Source organism: Arvicanthis niloticus, chromosome 12 (genome assembly GCF_011762505.2).
Source record: "Arvicanthis niloticus isolate mArvNil1 chromosome 12, mArvNil1.pat.X, whole genome shotgun sequence".
Classification (NCBI taxonomy): Eukaryota; Metazoa; Chordata; class Mammalia; order Rodentia; family Muridae; genus Arvicanthis; species Arvicanthis niloticus.
In genome coordinates, this window is record NC_047669.1 from 8,925,284 (window position 1) to 8,944,882 (window position 19,599).

The window sequence follows — 19,599 nt, forward strand, 5'->3', positions numbered from 1 at the left end:
TCAGTGTTTTACAAATGACATTAACTCAGAACAGCAGGCAGGATAAAAGGGTGCTAGCCTAGAATGGCTCTGTGGGATAGATGCTAGCCTAGAACAGCTCTGTGTGATAGGGAGCTAGCCTAGAACGGCTCTGGGGGGGGGGGGGGGGAGATAGGGTGCTAGCCTAGAACGGCTCTGTGGGATAGGGTGCTAGCCTAGAACGGCTCTGTGGGGGGGGGGGAGATAGGGTGCTAGCCTAGAACGGCTCTGTGGGGGGATAGGGTGCTAGCCTATAACAGCTCTGTAGTGATGTAACTTTGCAAAATGCCGCACTCCTCTCTCTCTCTCTCTCTCTCTCTCTCTCTCTCTCTCTCTCTCTCTCTCTCTCTTTCTCTCTCTCTCTCTTTCTCTCTCTCTCTCTGTGAAATTTATATTAGGTTTCCCCAATCAAATGTAGCTAAAACTTCCTTTTTGCTCATACAATCTATTAATAACCTTTAGACTAATCCTTTAAGAAATGTTTAGATTAAGAACCTTTGACATGGGTAAAGGTTCTTGCTGCCAAATCTATCTGGAGTCTGATACCTGGGACCCACACAGGGAGGGCATCAACTCCTGCACATTGTCCTCTGACCTCCATATGTGTTCTGTGGCATGTTCACACATACAAAGTTAATACATGTTAAACTGTTCTAGATAAAAGATAAATATATATGTGTGTGTCTATATATGATGGCTAACAGATGTATTTGATATACTCTAAAACCAGATAATACATTTTTGCCCAATATCTGTTCTTAATAAATATACACCCTAAAATATTGAAACTATTTCAGGTTTCATAAGTGTGAATTAGGTGTGTGACCACTAAGTAATGTGTACAGACATGACTGTCAGCCATTGCTCTTCCTTAGTGCCTTCATGATCTCTCAGCGTTGGGTTCTCCTCCACCTAGTCATTCTAGTGTCTGTTGCTCCCTCCTTAATTTGTTGACCTCAGTAGGTTGGGGTACCCTAGAACTCATTCTCTGTGTGTTCTTCTTCTCTCTCTGTCTCCATCTCTCAAAAATCTATAATCCTTTCTCTTTAATTTCATGGCTCTATAATTCTGACTTTCCATTTTGTCTTTAGCCTGCACCTCTCCTCTACACCCTTGGCTTGTGTGTATGACTACACAGCAGACACTAGTATGAACATTCAGAGGAGAAAGGAGAGAGAAACTGAACACTGGCTGAAGGATGTTTCTAGAAAGGGCAGTGACCAGCGAGATCAAGTCTGTACACTCTCTGTCTAATGTGTGTCTCAAACTTTTAACCTGCTCAAATTTGAACTCCCAGTCTTTGCTCCTATCAAAATTCTCTTCAGTTTCCCCAGCTCACTGACACACAATTCCGTGCTTTCCAGTCCTCACACTTGGAGTTACCCTTAGAATCTGCTGCTTTCGATTGTCCCAGAGTCAACTCTGAGTGCATCAGCCTCGACCTATCTCCCTTGAGGTGCTCATTAATGCTTCTTCCCTTGCCATTCAGCTGCTAGGCCTACTGAAAGAAAGCCATGCTGTCACTCCATGGAATTGGGGGCGGGCTCCCTTTACCTCTCCAACATGATGTCTTCTCTGCCCTGATTCACTTTCTTCTGCTACTGTGCCTGCTTTGTGTTTGGAGATACTTGTTAGGAGCTGTTTCCTGTTTTTGGGATGTCCCTCCCTCATTCCTTGTGCCATTTCCTTCACTCTTTCAGGTCTTGACTCAAGTCACTTTCTTAGACCTAGATTAGCCTACTATATAACCCCTTGGCCTTCCTTCCCTCACCTTGTATATAGGTTTCATCTAGGAAGGTTTCCTCTGCATTCATTCCTGGAGGAAGGTGTTGCTTGCTCTGGTGCGTTTGGGTTTATCTTTCCAGCACCTCTGATCTGTAACACTTCTGTAGAGAAATCCACTGGCACTGTTCAGGAGCTCTTGCATATTTGACACATAGATTTTCTCTTGATACAAATTTTTCTTTGGCTTTTGACAGTTCGGTTATATTTCTTTTTGTGGACTTCTTTGGGTTTGTTAGCCAGAACACTTTGACCTCATTAAATTTAGATATGCAGGGCCAGTGAGATAGCTCAGTGGGTAAAGGATTCTGCTGCAGAACCTCATAACCCAATCAGTCCCCAGAACCTAGATGGAGGAGTTGTTCTTTAGTATTTGCACATGTGTGTCATGACACATACATACCTCTTCATATGCAGTAAATAGAGGTAGTGAGCATGTAGAGGCCTGGTTCCCTCCTTCAGTCAGCAGGACACAGTGATGACTGCCACCGTACCCTGTCCCTCTTACACTGTGACTCTGTGTGTGTGTGTGTGTACACCTGCATGCACAAGTGTGTTTGGCCATCTTGACAGTGTCTCAGTCCCTCACGTGTCACTCTTCCTTCTGTCTCTTCTACTTCATGATCTTACATCGTCTGTCCTCCAGTTTTCTGAGTTTAATGTTGAAAAACTGATGAGTCTTTCAACTCCGTTACTGAGTTCTCTGGTTGTGTATTTTTCCCTTTGGTTCTTTTGCGTGACTTCTGGCACTTTGTTGGCATTCTTATCTTGTCCCTGTGTCGCTTCTGTGATCTCATTGGCTGGCTGTTTGCGTTGTGTCTTACAGTGCCTTGTGTTTCTTTAATACAATTTCTTTCCTTTCTTTCTCTGAATTCTTCAGCTTTGGTGTATCCCTGGATTGTTTGTTTCATTGTTAGTTTTGTTTTGCACAAGGTCTTACTCTGTAGCCCAGGCTGGCTTCATACTGATGGCAGTCCTGCCTGAGCCTGCCCACATGTTGAGTTTACACAAAGGAGCCACCATGTCTGGGTAGATTTCATTTCCGTGGTTCCTGTGACGTTTCCTCGCCTATTTATTTCCTGTTAGACATACTAAGAGAATAGAGAAGCAGCCTCCTCTCCCAGTCATTTATGGACTAGAGTCATACAGAGTGGGCATTCACTCATCAGCCTAGATAGTTCTGGAACCTCTCGAGTCTTTTATAGGTGTGTGGTCTCTGGGCTGTGCACATATGTAATTTCTCAATTGGAGAACTTTTTCAGGAACTTGTAATGGCTTCTTGCTCCCTCTAGTGTCTAATTTTGGTACTGCATGCTCCAGTGCTTTCCCCTACTCAGCACTTCCCAGGCATTCAAAAATCCCACATTCGATCAGCACTTCCAAGTCAGGCTGGATAAAAAATAGTCACTCAAAACTCCTGAAAAGACAGGAGGTTAGTCATACTTTTGTCTTTTCCCTTCCCTCAAAAGGAAGAAACTATATATTTTACATTTCCAGCCATGCTGGGAAGTATACACTCAGCTACATGTTAGGTGAGTGCCTGGCTGTGGAGTCCAAATACGCAGTCCCACCAAAAGGTGAGCCTTCAGATATGTGCTGCACTACGAATTAGGCATGACTCAGTTGAGCACAGCTGGGCTGGCCCAGGAAAAGGACACGTATCAGAGGAAATAAAATTGCTTTTCACATCTGTGAAAGTGGCTGTGGTTAGCTTTGAACTTGAGTCTCAGCTCATAGAGACTAGCATCATGTATTGCAGATACAACTGCCGGCTCCAGGTTGCTCAGCTGAGCAGCTGCAACTTGTCATTGCCACAAATCCCTCCTGGGATTCATTAGGTTTGCTAGAGTTCACACAGAACCAGGTGCATACCTATGGATGACTGTAAAGGAAGTCAGCGAGGAAAGACGGAAACGGGCAGAGCAGGGCACGTGGGAAGGGCGGGGGCACTGCTCTCCAGGAATGGCCATGGCTGAGCTGTCAGATGCTTCTTGGTTTTATGAGAGCTTCATCACCCAGCTATGATTAACTGCCATGCTGCTTTATGTGTCTCTAAGCCCCTGTGTCCTCCCTGCATCTAATGCCTCCCAGTCTCTGTAGTGCTGGATTTCCATTGAGTTTCCTAAGGTTCCCAGCCATTGGTCGGCTCACTGACATAAAATATGTTTACCACTTAAAGACCACAAGGATTTTAGGAAACAATTATACATTTTGTATTTCAAATTTTATTTTATTTTATTTTATTTTTGGTAAGTAGCTGAGAATGGGGCGGGGGAGTAGATGTGGAGGTGAGAAATCTTGGGGAGAAGATGATTTGATTACCTATCTTTTCTTCTCCATCCCAATGATTACTTTGTTAATCTTGCCTTTATTTGAAAGACCAGCGTTGCATGTGCTTGTAGAGTTAGTACCCCATTCACTGTTCTTCAGTAGACTGGAGGCAGTTGTAGCATGGGACACTCAGAACCTGGACAAGAAGGACATGATCTTCAAGGCAGCCTGAAATTAGTGCGATGTCATGCCTGACAAGGTACAGAGTCACAATTTAAAGAGTCTGGACATTTCATTCCATGAAATAGAATACATATTCTGAGGATCTGAGCAGTTTTAGAGACAGAAAAGGGCTTGAAAGTATTGACAAGGTAGCTGGGCAGTGGTAGTGCACACCTTTAATCCCAGCACTTCGGGGGGCGGGGGGGGGGGAGGCAGACAGATTTCTTAGTTCAAGGCCAGCCTAATCTGCACAGTGAGTTCCAAGACAACCAGGGCCGCACAGAGAACCCTGTCTCAAGGAAAAGAAAAGAAAGTAGGAGGGGATAGAGAGATGGCTCAGCAGTTAAGGGGATTGACAGCTCTTCCTGAAGTCCTGAGTTCAATTCCCAGTACTCACATGGTGGCTCACAACCATCTGTAATGAGATCTAATGCCCTCTGCTGTAATCCTACCAGTCCTACTTGGGAAGTCTGGCTCTTACCCCACAGATCCCGATTCTTCAGGTCAGAGAAATGGCTTTGCTGGGTTGAACTTTAGCTTGGGTGAATTTCAGTTTTTAGCCTTGTGCGTTGGATCCCAATAGAGGAGCTTAGCCCCTTAACAGCAGCATTCAGTGATTTCTACTTAGTATGCCAGTGCTTCAAAGAACTTATGGTAGGAAAAGAGATGTAACGCCGTTGGCTCTTCCTGCATTCAAAGTGGTGAACTACAGCTGTCATCCTGCCACTTGGGAGGCAGAGGCAAGAGGATTAGGAGCTGAAGGGCATTACCATCTCCAGATGGAGTTCAAGCCCAGGCTAGACCACGTGAGACCCTGCCTCAGCACAATTAAAAGGCTGGAGAGACACTGAGTGGTGCAAGAGCACTTGGTGCTCTTGCGTAGGCCTAGGCTTGGTTCCCAGGACCCACATGGGACTCGTAATCGTTCTTAACTCTAGTTCCTGGGGGTCTGGTGCCTGGTTTTTGGCCGCACAAGCACCAGGTTTGCACATATATACATGTCTTAGGGCTTCTGTTGCTGTGAAGGAACACCATGACACAGCAGCTCTTGGGGGCTGGCTTGCAGTTCAGAGGTCACCATGGCATGGAGTAGACATGGTACTGAAGAAGTAGCTGAGACTTCTACGTCTGAATTCAAAGGAAGCAGGAAGAGACTGACACTGGGCCTGGCTGGAGCATTTGAAACCTAAAAGCCCACCCCAGTGACACACTTCCTTCAACAAGGCCACACCGTTTAGTGGTACCACTCCCTATGAGCCTATGGGGGTTCATTTCATTCAAACCATCACAGCACATGCAGGCAAAGTACTCATACACACAAAATAATTTTTAAAAATGAATACATTTAAATAAAAATATTCTTTAACAGTTAAACTATCTCTCTACCTCCTTTAAAAATTTACAAAATTAAAAAATAATTATAAAATGTATGCCCCATGTAATAGAAGCTGTCAGCCACTATTGAGATATTCTAGAACAAAATAGCTCTAAGCTCAGTGTCGCCCTCTACTGAGCGGTAAGCTTTCATCTCAGCTTCTGAAACATTAATAAAAAGTTCTGTAGAAACTCAGACTGTGAAATGTTACTTTTCTCCCCCACGCCCCCCCCCGAAAACATTGTCTGAAAGAAAAATTGCTGGGCTACAGTTCCTTGTAATGTTTACTGTGTTTTCAACTTCTGAAAACAAGAAGAGGTGTGGCTAGCCCGTGGGGTGGCTAGCCCGTGGGTGTGGTTAGCCCGTGGGTGTGGCTAGCCCGTGGGGTGGCTAGCCCGTGGGTGTGGCTAGCCCGTGGGGTGGCTAGCCCGTGGGTGTGGTTAGCCCGTGGGTGTGGTTAGCCCGTGGGTGTGGTTAGCCCGTGGGGTGGCTAGCCCGTGGGTGTGGCTAGCCCCATGGTAGGTTAACTGGTGGATGAGGGGTTGTCCTCTGCGCCTTCCATGTTGAGTTTCACCTCATGATTGGATCACACTGCAAAGAACAGGTTCTATGACCACCTCACCTCACAGTACCTTTTCTACAAAGATGTTTTAAGAGTCCTCAAAAGTAATGAAGGCTTTATATTATTTAGGTTTTTAGGTGATTACATTGAAGTAACAGGAATCAGATATGGATTCAAATTCTCACTTCAGAATGGTGTATTCTGTATTTGAAAACAGGCCTGTTAGTGATAGGTTTGAAGCCGTACATTTGAATGTATTGACATTATAAGTACATAATGTGAAATATAATGAAATTTAATACTTTGTTTTGTGGCCTAAAAGAGGAAAAGCTTTTCATTTTGTATAAAGCTTATTAATTCATCTGTAGTCTTAACTACCAGGTTCAAGGTGCAGGGACAGATACCACTTGGCATACCGTTCTAATGTGTCATGTGAGCGTAGTTTCTGTTTGGAAGTCCAGTAGATGCTCCAGCTGACAGGGGAATTCCAGCAAGGTCATTCAACCGTTCAAACTTTAAAGGAGAACACGATTGAGAAAGGTGTCTCTGTGTAAACATTAACCTGTCTGGTTTTAAGTGGCTCCTTTTATCCTGTTTGTTTCAATAGAAAAGGGAGACCTGGACTCGAGATTTTTTTTTATACTTTGATTAAAAATAAGTTTAAGGAACTTGGAAACATATTCTTTCATAATTTATTATTTCTTTTAGACTTAGAAAAAAAGCCATTCGCCCCAGGTAGCATTAAAACACAGGAGACACAGACGGGAGGGTTTTGTTTTGTTTTGTTTTGTTTTTTAACACTGTGTGTGTGTGTGTGTGTGTGTGTGTGTGTGTGTGTGTGTGTGGCCTCAGCTTGCATGTGGCAATGAGAGGACAGCTTGCTGCAGTCCATCCTCATCCAGCTCATGGGCCTGGAGCTCCGGGAGTCCTGGCTGCTGGCTGTGGCCAGCACCTTCATCCTTTCTAGCACTCATGAGCAGAAATTCTTAAAGTAGCTTCAGTATGTTTTTCTTAGTACTTCTATCAGTCTAAATGAACCAATTGTTCTTGAAATGTTCTAAACATTTAACTGACATTAGAAAACAGACTTTTTGCCTGAGCAAATGGTGCTGGGTGCAAATAATGGCTTGCAGTAGTTCTCAACCTGTGGGTCTCAACTGCAGGGGGTCGCATATCAGACGTTTACATCACAGTTCACAACAGCAGCAAAATTACAGTTATGGGGTAGTAACAAAAATAATTTTATGGCGTGGTCACCACAGCACAAGACACTGTGTGAAAGGGTCGCAGCATTAGGGAGGTTGAGAGCCACTGGATTAGAGTAGTTCCCTTCTGTAAATGCCTGGACACAAATGGAGGCTATTAGTATCAGGGCAGGTGTTCATCCTTCAGCCAACAGGGGAAAAAAGTAACATTTCACAGGTTTTAATTTTGTCCCTGAATCTTTACATCTACAGGCAATGTTAATGTTAAGGATTATGTGTGGTGCTCATTAAATGTTAGGGTCTGAAGTTTTACTTTAGTTTTCATGTTCGGGGAGCTCTCAGACTTCAAAGTTGTGTGAGAGTCTGCTGTTGCCTGCGAGCCATGCCCTGGGCTGAGAGAATCACTTATGGAAGCTCCACACTGTCTCTCGAGCTCCGTGTCATTTTCACGTGTTGTTACTCAGCCTCAAATGGTAGTTCCAAACTGTGTACAAAATGAATAAGGGCTGCTGGCATGGTGGCATACACATTTAATCCCAGTACTTACAGGCAAAGGCAGGGGGGGTTTTGTGAGTTCAAGGCCAGCTTGGTCTGCCTAAAAAGTTTCAGGCCAGCGAGGCCTACCTGGTGAGAGCCTGTTTTAAAACAAAAGACAAAACAAACAAACAAAAAGGAAATAACTTGCCTGGTTGATTTTTAGTTTAGAAACACAAATACTTAGAAAAGCTGTGGTTTGGACTCCGTAACATTTTCTTTCTGACAAACAGCAGTGGTCTCTTCAGGCTGACATTAGCATCAAGGACAATGCTTGCTTCACTCAGTGAGTGGCCAAACGCTGCTTTAGAGAAACTGCTACTTTGGCGTAGTTTTTGATGGTGTCTTCTGGAAACTCTTGTACTGATATTACTCTAGTAACTTCTCACGTGAAGGCTGCAACCAAGTGTTTGCTCGGTGAGAATATTGCCTTGTTCTCAGGAGCAGGGTGCTCACAATGATGTGGGAGTTATTGAAGCAAAGTTTTCAAGCCAATAATTATCTTTACTTATAAACATTTAATGGTAAAATAGAATTTCATTTTAATTGGTTGAAAATTAGGGATGAAAATTTCTCTTCCACCTTACCTTTGTCCTGTTTATCATAGGTAAGTCATGGGTTTAGTTGTATCTGAGATATTTTGAGTTTGGTGACACACACATGCATGACGTGTAGGTGGCACACAAGCACCGGTATGTGCACACCACACACTCCTGCCTATATACTCGATCCAGAACTCTGTCTGCCATTGTCAGAGAGGATTGATTAGACACTGCCTTCCTTTCCGTGTGTGACTGAGCCTCAGCCACAGTTGCACAGGCTAAACAGTGAGAGGTTATAGACGCAGAGACATAGTGGCAGGTGTGGCCAGGTTAAAAGTTCATTTGTTACTTTTCTTCCTTGATAATGAAATATATCTTGTAATTTGCCAAAAAAAGCCACAATTCAGAGTTGTATTTAAAATTCTAGGTATCCCAAGTTTTAAAAGCAGTCACATATTTCAACATGGCTGCTCTGGCAAATGTCTCAGATTTGTGGCCAAGTACCTCGTGATCGGAGACTAGAAAGTGAGTATATTGTCCCGGGAATAGGAAAATCTCCCACCCCAACCCACCATGTTTCAGTCTCGGTGCTTGTCATAACACCGTGTGTAAGTTTTACAGTCTTCTCCGAGTTTATTTTCTCCCAAATAAAGTTGGTGTTACAGTAGCTTCAAGCAAGCACGAATGTGTCAGAAGCTGGGCAGAGGGTGCTGTCCTTTCCCAAAAGCCTTTGTGTTGGAGTGCCTCTCAGCTCTGCTTTAGAGGAAGTGGGGCCGTCTTTGAGTGTCCTTTGCACTGGGGTTTTACACCAAGTGACTGGTGGTCTTCTCAGTGTTTGTTCTTGTCAGTGCCTCTCTAGCGCTTTGTGGTCTCATCCCACCCCAAGCTTTTCCAAGCCCTTTGCCCATCTTCCCCCTGCCTTCTTTGCCACCACTCTTGTCCCTAAACCGTTTGTGTCCCTTCACTCAGTGTCCACTTCTCCGTCCTGGTTTCTCACCTGATCATCTGCTCCTTGTCTGCCGCCTTGTCGTACAGTAAGTCTGGATAGAAGCCATTTGCATGTTCTAGCCAGGTCATTTGGGGTCCTGTGCATCCTTGTAATTACAAAGTTGTGCTCATGGCCCAGTCCCTACGAAGTGCTGACACGGCACCAAGCGGTAGTAGTTGAATTAAAGAAGTAAGTGCTTTTTCACATGGATGTATTTATTGTGTGTTGGGGGGGGGTGTGCACATGTACAGTGTATCTGTGGGGTTTGGTTGACAGCTTATGGGAGGTGGTTCTCTCCCTGTACCACACGGGATTGGGTATCAAGCTTAGACTGTCAGGCTTGACAGCAAGTCTTCATCCATAAAACCATCTCAGGAGCCTAAAGTCAACCTCACCCTTCACCTCATTAATATGTTTGGTTTTTCTCTGCTATTGCAAGCATTCTTTTTGATTTCATTTGAAATGTCCTGACCTTTGTTTGAAATGTCTCATGACCTTTGTTTCAAGGTAAGCTCTCCTTCGTCACCTCATGTCAAGATGTTCCCATGGCTTTTCATCTTGCCTTTTTGATTGTCATTTCTTCTTTCTCTAAGCCCCTCCACCCCCCACACCCCACAAACCCATCCTGATGATTGGTTTTTAAAGATTTATTTACTTTAGTATATGCAAGTGTAGCTGTCTTCAGACACACCAGAAGAGGACATCAGATCCCATTACAGATGGTTGTAAGCCAACATGTGGTTGCTGAGAATTGAACTCAGGACCTCTGGAAGAACAATCAGTGTTCTTAACTGCTGAGCCATCTCTCCAGCCCTCTGGTAATGTTTAAAATGTCTGTTTAAGGATGTGTGAGATGACTTAAGCTGTAATCCCAGCACTCAGAAGCTGAGGCAAGGGTTCACCCCTAGTTCAGGGCCAAGCTGAACTACAAAGTGACCCTATCTCAAACCAGCTCAAATGAAGCCAAACACAGTTTTATTATTTGAGTAAACTTTTTATCTTTCATTTATTTTTTTAGATTTATAGAAAAGCTTCAAAGACAGTACAAAAATTCCCATATAATGTTCACCCAAGGTCTCACATAAGGATCTTCTGTGTACATGACTTATTTGTCAAAATTAAGAAATGATGATTATTATCTTAATCTATACTTCATGTATCTTTTACAAATTTTTCCAGTACTGTATTTTTCTGTCTCAACATATAATCTAGGGTGTCATACTACATTTGGCATATTTTCAAATGATAAGTTCCCAAGGTACAAAGGGATATTGTATGTTTTCCACATTTGGAGCCTCTGTTATTCTAGAGTCTGCCATCTGTTTTTGTAAATATCCTTCCTGAGAGGTGTATACAGGCATACACATCCATACACACACCTCAGTCATGCACATGTGCACAAATATGCATACACTCAATTACATTTAAACAAATTTCTCTAAACATATATAGTTTAAATTAGTATGGTTTGTTTATTCTCAGCGAGTAGCCCACAACTGCCTTGTGTTTTATTCTGTATCCCATCAGATACGATAACTGCATTCACTAGTTCCCTATGACTCACATCCTTTACTTTTGCCAATAATGCTGCAGCGGATATTCACACTGTGTTTGTTTCCATGGGAACATGTGGTTTTAGTTCTTGCTTGATGAAAGGGTCTATGTGCTCATCTTGCGCCCATTTGTTTTCCAGAGTGGTTCTACCAGTTTAGCTCCTATTATTTTCCCATAACTTCACAGCACTGTCGTGTATATTTTGAATTTTACCAAATTAAAGTTAAAATATCGATTAAGATGCTATCATTTTTTTAAAAAAATTATTATCTCTCCTGTGCCGAATGAAATTGAGTGTGAAGAGGCACCTAAAGAAAGTATCCAGTTGGGGCTGGCTTACACTTTCAGAAATCTAGTCCATTATCATCATGGCAGGAAACACTGTGGCATGCAGGCAGACGTGGTGCTGGAGAAGGCGCTGAGAATTCTGTATTCAGATCCACGGGCAGCAGCACGAGAAAGCCACTGAGCCTGGCTTGGGCTTTTGAAAACATCATAGCTCACCTCCAGTGACAGACTTCCTCCAACAAGGCTGCCCCTCCTAATCTTTTTCAGTAGTGCCCTCCCTGGTGACAAGCATTTAAATGTGTGAGCCACAGGGCCACTCTCATTCAAACCACCATAGTGTCTGCATGTGTTTGAAAATATTCCCTCTTCTTGTCTCAACTGCGGCTAGATCAGAGCTCACAGAGGAGAGCAGAGTCAGGCACTGAATGTACAGTGTTCTACTGCTGTGAACAGACACCATGACCAAGCAACTCTGGTTTTTCGAGACAGGGATTCTCTGTGTAGCCCTGGCTGTCCTGGAACTCACTCTGTAGACCAGGCTGGCCTCGAACTCAGAAATCCACCTGCCTCTGCCTCCCAAGTGCTGGGATTAAAGGCGTGTGCCACCACTGCCCAGTGACCAAGCAACTCTTATAAAGGAAGCATTTCACTGGGGCTGGCTTACAGTTTCAGAGGTTCAGTCCATTATCATCACGGTGGGGAACATGGCGGTGTGCAGGCAGACATGGTGCTAGAGGAGCTGAGAGTTCCACATCTTGATGCGAAGGCAGCCAGGAGGCAACTATCTTCAGTACTGGGCAGAGCCTGAGACCTCAAAGCCTGCCTACATGGTGACAGTGATGGTGACAATGACGGACTTCTGCCTAAAAGGCCATACCTCCTAATACTCTCACTCCTTATGGTCTGTAGTGGCCCGCTCTGTTCTGCAGGTTGGGGTAAGGAAATCCTGGGTATTTATGAGCACAAGCAGGAGAACACAGGTGAAAACATTTTTACCACATGCACCATGCAGCTGGAGTCACTAAACAGCAAAACAAGCTATGTGGGATAAACAATATATTTATCAGAATGTGCTTCAGCTGTTGTAGGCTTTTGAAAAACAAGTCTCTCGTCAGGGTATATGGTTCCAGATGGCTGCAAAGTTGATAGCTGCTTTCTAGCCACTTTCTGCTTAAAGTTGGCTCCCAACAGGTCCTCCTTTTTAAATTTTTTTCAAAAGGGAAGGCTGGGAAAACTTACAGAAACCGTGCCTGTCCTAGGTTGGAACAAAGGACCCCAGCCTCCCTTTCCCATCCTTGGATACTCAACAGCCATTGGTTGAGCTCCTGTCTTAGGATGGTGAGGCCTCCCTTCTTTTAGGGGCAAGGGTCTCGGTATGCTCTCTTACCCATCATTGACTATCCGGCTTAGCATGTAAGTTAGGGGTTAATCCTTGTCAGTCTTGATGACAGAGGCCTCAGAGTCCCCTACTTCCAGCCTGTAATAGTGGACCTGTATGGGTTTCATTTGAATAGCATCTACCTGTTGTCATACAAAAGCCATCAGTCTGTTGAACCGCATCAACCCAAGAGACAAGAGACTTAGCAATGCCTGAATAGTCGGTATAAAAGCAACACTCTTTTTTTAAGGGTAACACACAAATACAGAACTGGTCATAGCTTTGATCTTTTTTTTTTTTTTTTCTGGTTTTTCAAGACAGGGTTTCTCTGTATAGCCCTGGCTGTCCTGGAACTCACTCTGTAGACCAGGCTGGCCTCAAACTCAGAAATCAGCCTGCCTCTGCCTCCCAAGTGCTGAGATTAAAGGCATGCGCCACCACCGCCCAGCTTTGATCTTAACAAAACAAGTAAGGAAATCCCTGTCCCTGCTCAATCAATCTCAAACCCAAAAAACAACTATAATAACTGTGGTAGTGGGTTTACACAATATACCCCACCAAATCATAAGTCAGGGAATCAAGAGTCCAATAGAGCCACCCTGGAAATTCAGGTGGTGATGTCTCCTTCAGCATTGAGAACTTCTCAGGTCAGGTTTGCTTGTTGATCTGTTCCAGTTTGAAGGCAATTGTGAAGCATCTTCAGGTTTCCTTCATATTTCCTGCAAAGAAAAATTACGCTTCTCAGGGGATTTTTCCTCCCTGGATTTGTTATTGTTGTCTATTTGTTTAATCAGTCTCTCTGGCAGCCAGCATGCAGCTTGGGAATATATGCAAACAGAACCTCTTCCCCAGATAAGCACTGGATCTGGCCCATTCCAGGTTCCAGTTAATGGGTCTTTCCAGAGGACTGTTGCAAAATTCTTTTTTTTTTTTTTTTTTTTTTTTTTTATTTTTTTTTTATTTTTATTTTTATTTTTTTTTTTCTTTTCTTTTTTTTTTTTTTTTTTTTTTTTTTTTTTGTATCAGGATGCCAGAATCTATCTGCAGCAGATTTTCCTTCAGAATCCAAAGTTAGAAAATTTAAAATTTCTGGGGGATCCCTTAGTAGGGTACATTCCCCTTTTTAAATTTTTTCAAATTGATTTTTCACTAGCAACTAAGCAACTTATTATTTTTTAGTGGTTAGGGACCACTGATCCACCCAGATGGGCGAGTCCCCCTTCCAGGTGATGGGATCCTCTCAACACCCTAGGGGTGCAGCTGTATCAGTAGCCCCCATCAAAAATACCCCAAGCCTCTTCTTTGTTACCATAAACCTCAGTAGGATGAGTAATTCCATCTTCACCTTTTCCTAATTCTTTGCCTGGGGAAAGCTCAGAGTTTACCATTTGAGCCATGATTAACCCAATATGCATCAGAGGAACCAAAGGCTTGATCCCCTCTTTTAGGATTCTTATATTTGTGATTAGTAAGGTACAATGGAAGTAACAATAGTTGAGCTATCCTCTTTCCTGTAGGAATGGTGACTATATTCTGAATTGCTTGAGCCATTACCTTAATCTCTCCCTGATAATCATTATCTATAACTCCAGGAAAAGTTTGTAGTCCCTGCATGGTAGTACTGCTTCTTCCCACTATCAGGCCAAACACATTTGGATACAGTGGTCCAAACACTCCAGTGGGTAAGGCCTGAAGTCCCATTTCTGGGGTTCATACTGTGTGGGTGGCAGAACTGAGGTCCAGTCCTGTGCTTCCTGGTGTTGCTCGACTGAGTTCAGAAAGGGATTGGTGTTTGCTGGTATGACACTGACTGCTCCATAAGCCTGTTTTGGCTTGCATTGGTTCGGGGCCTAAAGCTGGCCCCTGTTCCCATTTCCCTGATTATGGGAAAGGGTGTTACCTTGTGCGTCTTGTTTAGACGTACAATCACTAGCCCAATGCCTTCCACGTTTGCAGCGTGGGCAGAGCCCAGGATATTTTCTGGGCTGTTTCTAGATTAACTCATTTTTTATCCTGCAACCTCTTGCAAAGTGTCCAGGCTTACCACATTTAAAACATGCCTTTCTGTCTCTGTTTACCAAAAAATTGTCCTTGCATAGCAGCTGCCATAGCTAAGCCCTGTTGATAAGAGGGACCTATGTCAGAACAGAGTCTGATATACCCTATAAGGTCTGTCTTTTTCCTATAAGGTCTAATGGCCACTTGGCAGGCAGGATTAGCATTTTCATATGCAAGTTGTTTCACATAATCTACACCTGCCTCTGCATTACCAAAAATCCTCCCTTCTGTTGTCATTAATCTATGAACAAAATCAGAAAATTTCTCATCAGGCCCTTGCCTGACTGTTGTTAAAGATGCACCAGGGTCTCCCTTTGCCTGGAGTTTACGCCAAGCCTTCATAGCTGCATTTTGAATTTGAGCATATAAACCTGGATCATATTGCATCTGGTTATCACTAGAAGCAAATTGCCCTTCTCCTACTAAGGCATCAAAGGACCAACCATTGCCTGCCTGAATGTTTCTCCTAGTTGTCTCTTTACAATTCTCATGATACTCTGATTTCCAAATAAGACAGTCTCCATCGCTAAGAACTGCTCTCACTAACATATTCCAATCACCAGGAGTCAGCCACTCCTCTGCAACAAACTCTAAAATTGCAAGAGTAAAAGGAGCAGTGGCACCATATTGAGATACTGCATTTTTTAATTCTTTAATAATTTGAAAATTAAACCCTGTGTGAAGTCTCCAAGCAACCCCTTGAGCGTCTCTGGTCTCTGATACAGGAAAAGCCTCAGTGTTTTTCTCCTCTGGCTGATCTGTAGCTGAACTAAAGCTAGAGGATAGGGGCTGCCTTTGAACTTCAGGTTGAGGAACACAAGGAGTCTGAGGATTTTCGCAGTTAGTCTCTTGAGACCTCTTCCCTGTCCTTAATTTCTGTAACTGATTACTTAAGTCCTGATACTCTTTTTCTAACTCTATCAGTTGTTTAAGGATAGAAATTTTGTTCTGTAACTCCTTTTTGGGATCTACAACCATTGTCTCCATTGGGGGAGCACTTGGAGGTAGAGGCACATAGGGAGAAGGCATTTCAGCGTCATAAAATTTGACTTCCTCCTTGCCGGGCGGTGGTGGCGCACGCCTTTAATCCCAGCACTTGGGAGGCAGAGGCAGGAAGATTTCTGAGTTCGAGGCCAGCCTGGTCTACCGAGCGAGTTCCAGGACAGCCAAGGCTATACAGAGAAACCCTGTCTCAAAAAAAAAAACCCCCAAAATTTGACTTCCTCTTCCTCTTGGTCAGCACAATCTGGCTCTGACAAATTGTCATTAACCTTTGGTTGTATTTTGGATTCTAACTTACGCTTCTTTTTATTTTGAACAAAAAATACAGCATTCCAGAAGAAAAGCAGAAAATTAACACATGTGAGCAGCAAACAACAAAATCAAAACAGAGAGTTGAATTTGGGCTGACTAACTTCTTGTCCCATTTTCATTACCTTTCTTGAAGCAGCAGATTTGTGATCACCTTCTGATTTTTCAGTCGACCCTTCTTCCAGTAATGTCCCTCACTGGATCTCTTGTTCTTGCTGCCTCTCGTTGAGCGCCAAACTGTAATGCTTACTGGAGCCCCACTTTGGGCGCCAAACTGTAGCGGCCTGCTCTGTTCCGCAAGTCGGGGTAAGGAAATCCTGGGTATTTATAAGCACAAGCAGGAGAACACAGGTGAAGACATTTTACCACATGCACAGCTGGAGTCACTAAACAGTAAAACAAGCTATGTGGGATAAACAGTATATTTATCAGAGTGTGCTTCAGCTGTTGTAGGCTTTTGAAAAACAGGTCTCTCGTCAGGGTATATGGTTCCAGATGGCTGCAAAGTTGATAGCTGATTTCTAGCCGCTTTCTGCTTAAAGTCGGCTCCCAACAACGGCCAAGCATTCAAACACGTGAATCTATGGGCGCCAGATCTACTCAGTCTACCGCTACAGTGACGTTAAGCAGTTTGTGTGGGCAAAGACTTGAGAATCTACTAAGTTGAATGTAATGCATTAAAAAGTAAAAACAGTGTTTACTTCCAGGCCAAGGATTTTTTTTTTAATATCTTTATATTTTTAATATTTTTTTTCTTTATCAGACATCTTAGAATATTCTATTCGGCACTGAGTATTACACTTTAAAGGGAATATTTTGAAATTAAAATACCTATATTATTTTTCCATTCTACAAAAATTATCACAAATTTACAGTTTAAGTGACTACAAATTCGGGAGCTGGAGAGCTGGCTCAGGGGTTAAAAGAACCTGCTGCTCCTTCAGAGGACCCTGGTTTATTTGCTAGCTCCTGTGTCAGCTGCCTCGCCATCACATGATGCCTCTGGCTTCCATGGGCACCTGCGTGTACAGGCACGTGCCTTCCCATAGATACACATGCACACACATAATTTAAAAAAGAAATTAAGATTATAGATTAGGGTCCAAGGTGGGTTTCACTGGGCTTAAAAACAAGTATTGTCAGGGCTCCAGGCCTTCCTAGAGGCTCTGAAGGCATGCCTGTTTCTGTGCTGCTTCCCTCTTAAGTCCACCTGCATCCTGTGGATGGTGCCTCTTTCCACCTTAAAACCAGCAGGGATTAGTTGGAGGCCTCACAGCAACTCTTTCTAATCACAGCTGGGAAGAGTCCGCACTGATAACAGTCTTGTGACTAGATTAGACTCGTGGACAATGTCATCTCAACATTCTTAAACTCAATCACATGTGCAGAGTCCCTTGTGTAAAGTAATTTTTACAGGTCCTAATAATGGGGACATGTCATTCTGCTCATTATAGAGATCACCAGGATGTGAGGAAGTCAAGTTATATACAGAGAGTCATGAAAAGTTAAAGATGATTCCAAAACCGATTTCCTGGGAGAGAAGAAGATAATGTTCCCAGAGTAGTTAGCACATATAGCTGTAATAGATGGCTGGTACTGGAGAGGCTCCGGTGAGAACTGGCCATACAGAGGTTCAGCAGGGAAGTCTACAGGCACAGGACACGCACTGAATTAAGAGAACACAATTACATCGACAAGCAATCTTGCATTACATCATTAGAAAAAGAGGGGTGATGAGGGAGCTGATGGCATGCAAACAGAGAGGGCCTTTTTCTGCTGTGATTGCATAACCTGTAGACTCCAAGGAGGAGGAGAAACTGTCATTGAAATAAGAATCAAGATCCTTGGAGCTCTGAGGACTACACTCCTGCCACCCTGGAACACATGGAAACCCGGCCATCCGTAATAATGAGACTTCTCAGGCTTCCCCTAGTCTCATTCTATTTGTCTTCACACACATTGAACTTGAACTCTGGGATGCTGCTGAATTGCAGGGGTTAAAGGAACAACCCCTCCTACCTGGCCTGTAGGGCGGTAGCTTCCAAGGCCACTGTAAACATGTCTCTGTGTGAACTTGATCCAGAAACAGCCAGGCAGGGGACAAAGTTTAATCCGAGGGAATAGTTGGCTGCCTGTAGTTTCAGGCTGTCTGTCCAGACTCCAGCGTGCCGTAAGTAGTTTCTGTTTATTAACTTTTGTGGCATTTTAATGTATAACAATTACAAGAATAATTTCCATAAGATTAAATCTGCATGGTTTTGTGTCTTCTATACTACACCTGCTTAGGAAGTTTTCTCACATCATAAATGGTTTTGTTCTTTAAAACGAAAAGAGAAGCCATAAAAATCTGAAGCGAGTATTCCACTGATTGAACAAAATGATCTTAATGTCTTATGTTGAGTGCAAGTATTTACAGCTGAAAACAAATGGAAATGGATTTCTACCTCGTGCCTGGAGATTGAGCATTTCCAAATCGGGCTTAGGTTTCACCCTTGTTCCTTCCAGTTGCTTAAGGCTTATGTTAGTCGATTTCGCTCTGAGTTGATTGAGGTAGTCGATTTCTATATTCAAAGAAATGAAAAGAACAAGAGAGCAGTGCTTAAAACACAGCAGAGGCTGGGGGCCTAGAATGAATGGGGCAGCAGAATGAACGGATGGAAGCCACAGGAGTCCTGAGACTCAGTGTGACATGAGAGAGATTGTAGGACTTTGATATCTGTACTGATTCGTCAGGTAGAAACCCCAGTCCTGTAGTATATAAGGCATGCATCATATATGAGACATATAACGTATGTGTGTGTGTGTGTGTGTGTGTGTGTGTGTGTGTGTGTGTGTGTGCATATGTGTAATAAGTTAGTGCTACTCCCACTGCCTTTGTTGTGAGATTAGGATTCTGGGAGTTGCACATTGGTCCACAAACATGCTGACTTCTTGAGTGTAGCTACGAGGATGTTAAGGCTACATTTGGTGTTGCAAGGGTTGATATTTTCTATTTTCTTTTTACTACAATAGACATTTTAAAAACTGATGCATGATAATTATGTGATTTTGAATACGGACATAAACTTTGACATGGTTAATATACTAGTTAAAAGCTAGCTCCTAGCCAGTAACCCTGCCAGCCACTGGTGAGTGTTGAGATTCCTTATGTAGAAGCTTGCTGGGCTTCCCTGTCTTCATCTCAGACCTTAGCGACAGTTTACTTCCAAGCCTGCTTCTTGCTGCTGTGTGCCGAGTCGGAACCAGACTGTGGTGCTTGTGGGATGAGATCTTAGGACATGTTGTTCTAAGCAGGGTCCAGGACTGTACTGAAGGGAAACTTGTTCACCCTTTAGGCTCCTGGCCTGTTAACTTCCTTAAGGCAATAAAGTTTCTCGGGCAAAGTTATTTGGTTAGTTGCTGGTTCTTGAAGCGAGACTAGGGAAGGAGTAGAAGTCTTTGGAAAGAAGCCAGACTGACAGGCCACAGGGAAGCAGCTGTTTCTTGGCTGGATCAGCCTTTTAGCCACCTG

At 43.5% G+C, this 19,599-nt stretch overlaps 1 protein-coding gene and 1 long non-coding RNA gene across 4 annotated transcripts in view; one reads left to right on the top strand and one right to left on the bottom strand.

Moving 5' to 3' along the window:
• Map3k13 (mitogen-activated protein kinase kinase kinase 13) overlaps positions 1-19,599 on the top strand; it is a 144,918-nt gene that overhangs the window by 16,110 nt on the left and 109,209 nt on the right. The window contains exon 1 of one of the 3 annotated variants that reach the window (XM_076942717.1): positions 18,102-18,258. The exons of the other annotated variants lie outside the window; for them this stretch is intronic. The gene's annotated coding sequence lies outside the window, so the exon portion shown is untranslated. Of the gene's footprint in view, positions 1-18,101; positions 18,259-19,599 lie in introns of those variants that run through there. 3 annotated transcript variants of the gene reach the window in all.
• LOC143444011 (uncharacterized) overlaps positions 13,215-19,599 on the bottom strand; it is a 6,731-nt gene continuing 346 nt past the window's right edge. The window contains exons 2-4 of the long non-coding RNA XR_013113475.1: positions 18,533-18,649; positions 16,214-16,405; positions 13,215-13,438 (exon numbers count right to left, since the gene is read on the bottom strand). This is a non-coding gene — a long non-coding RNA (uncharacterized LOC143444011). The remainder of the gene's footprint in view (positions 13,439-16,213; positions 16,406-18,532; positions 18,650-19,599) is intronic.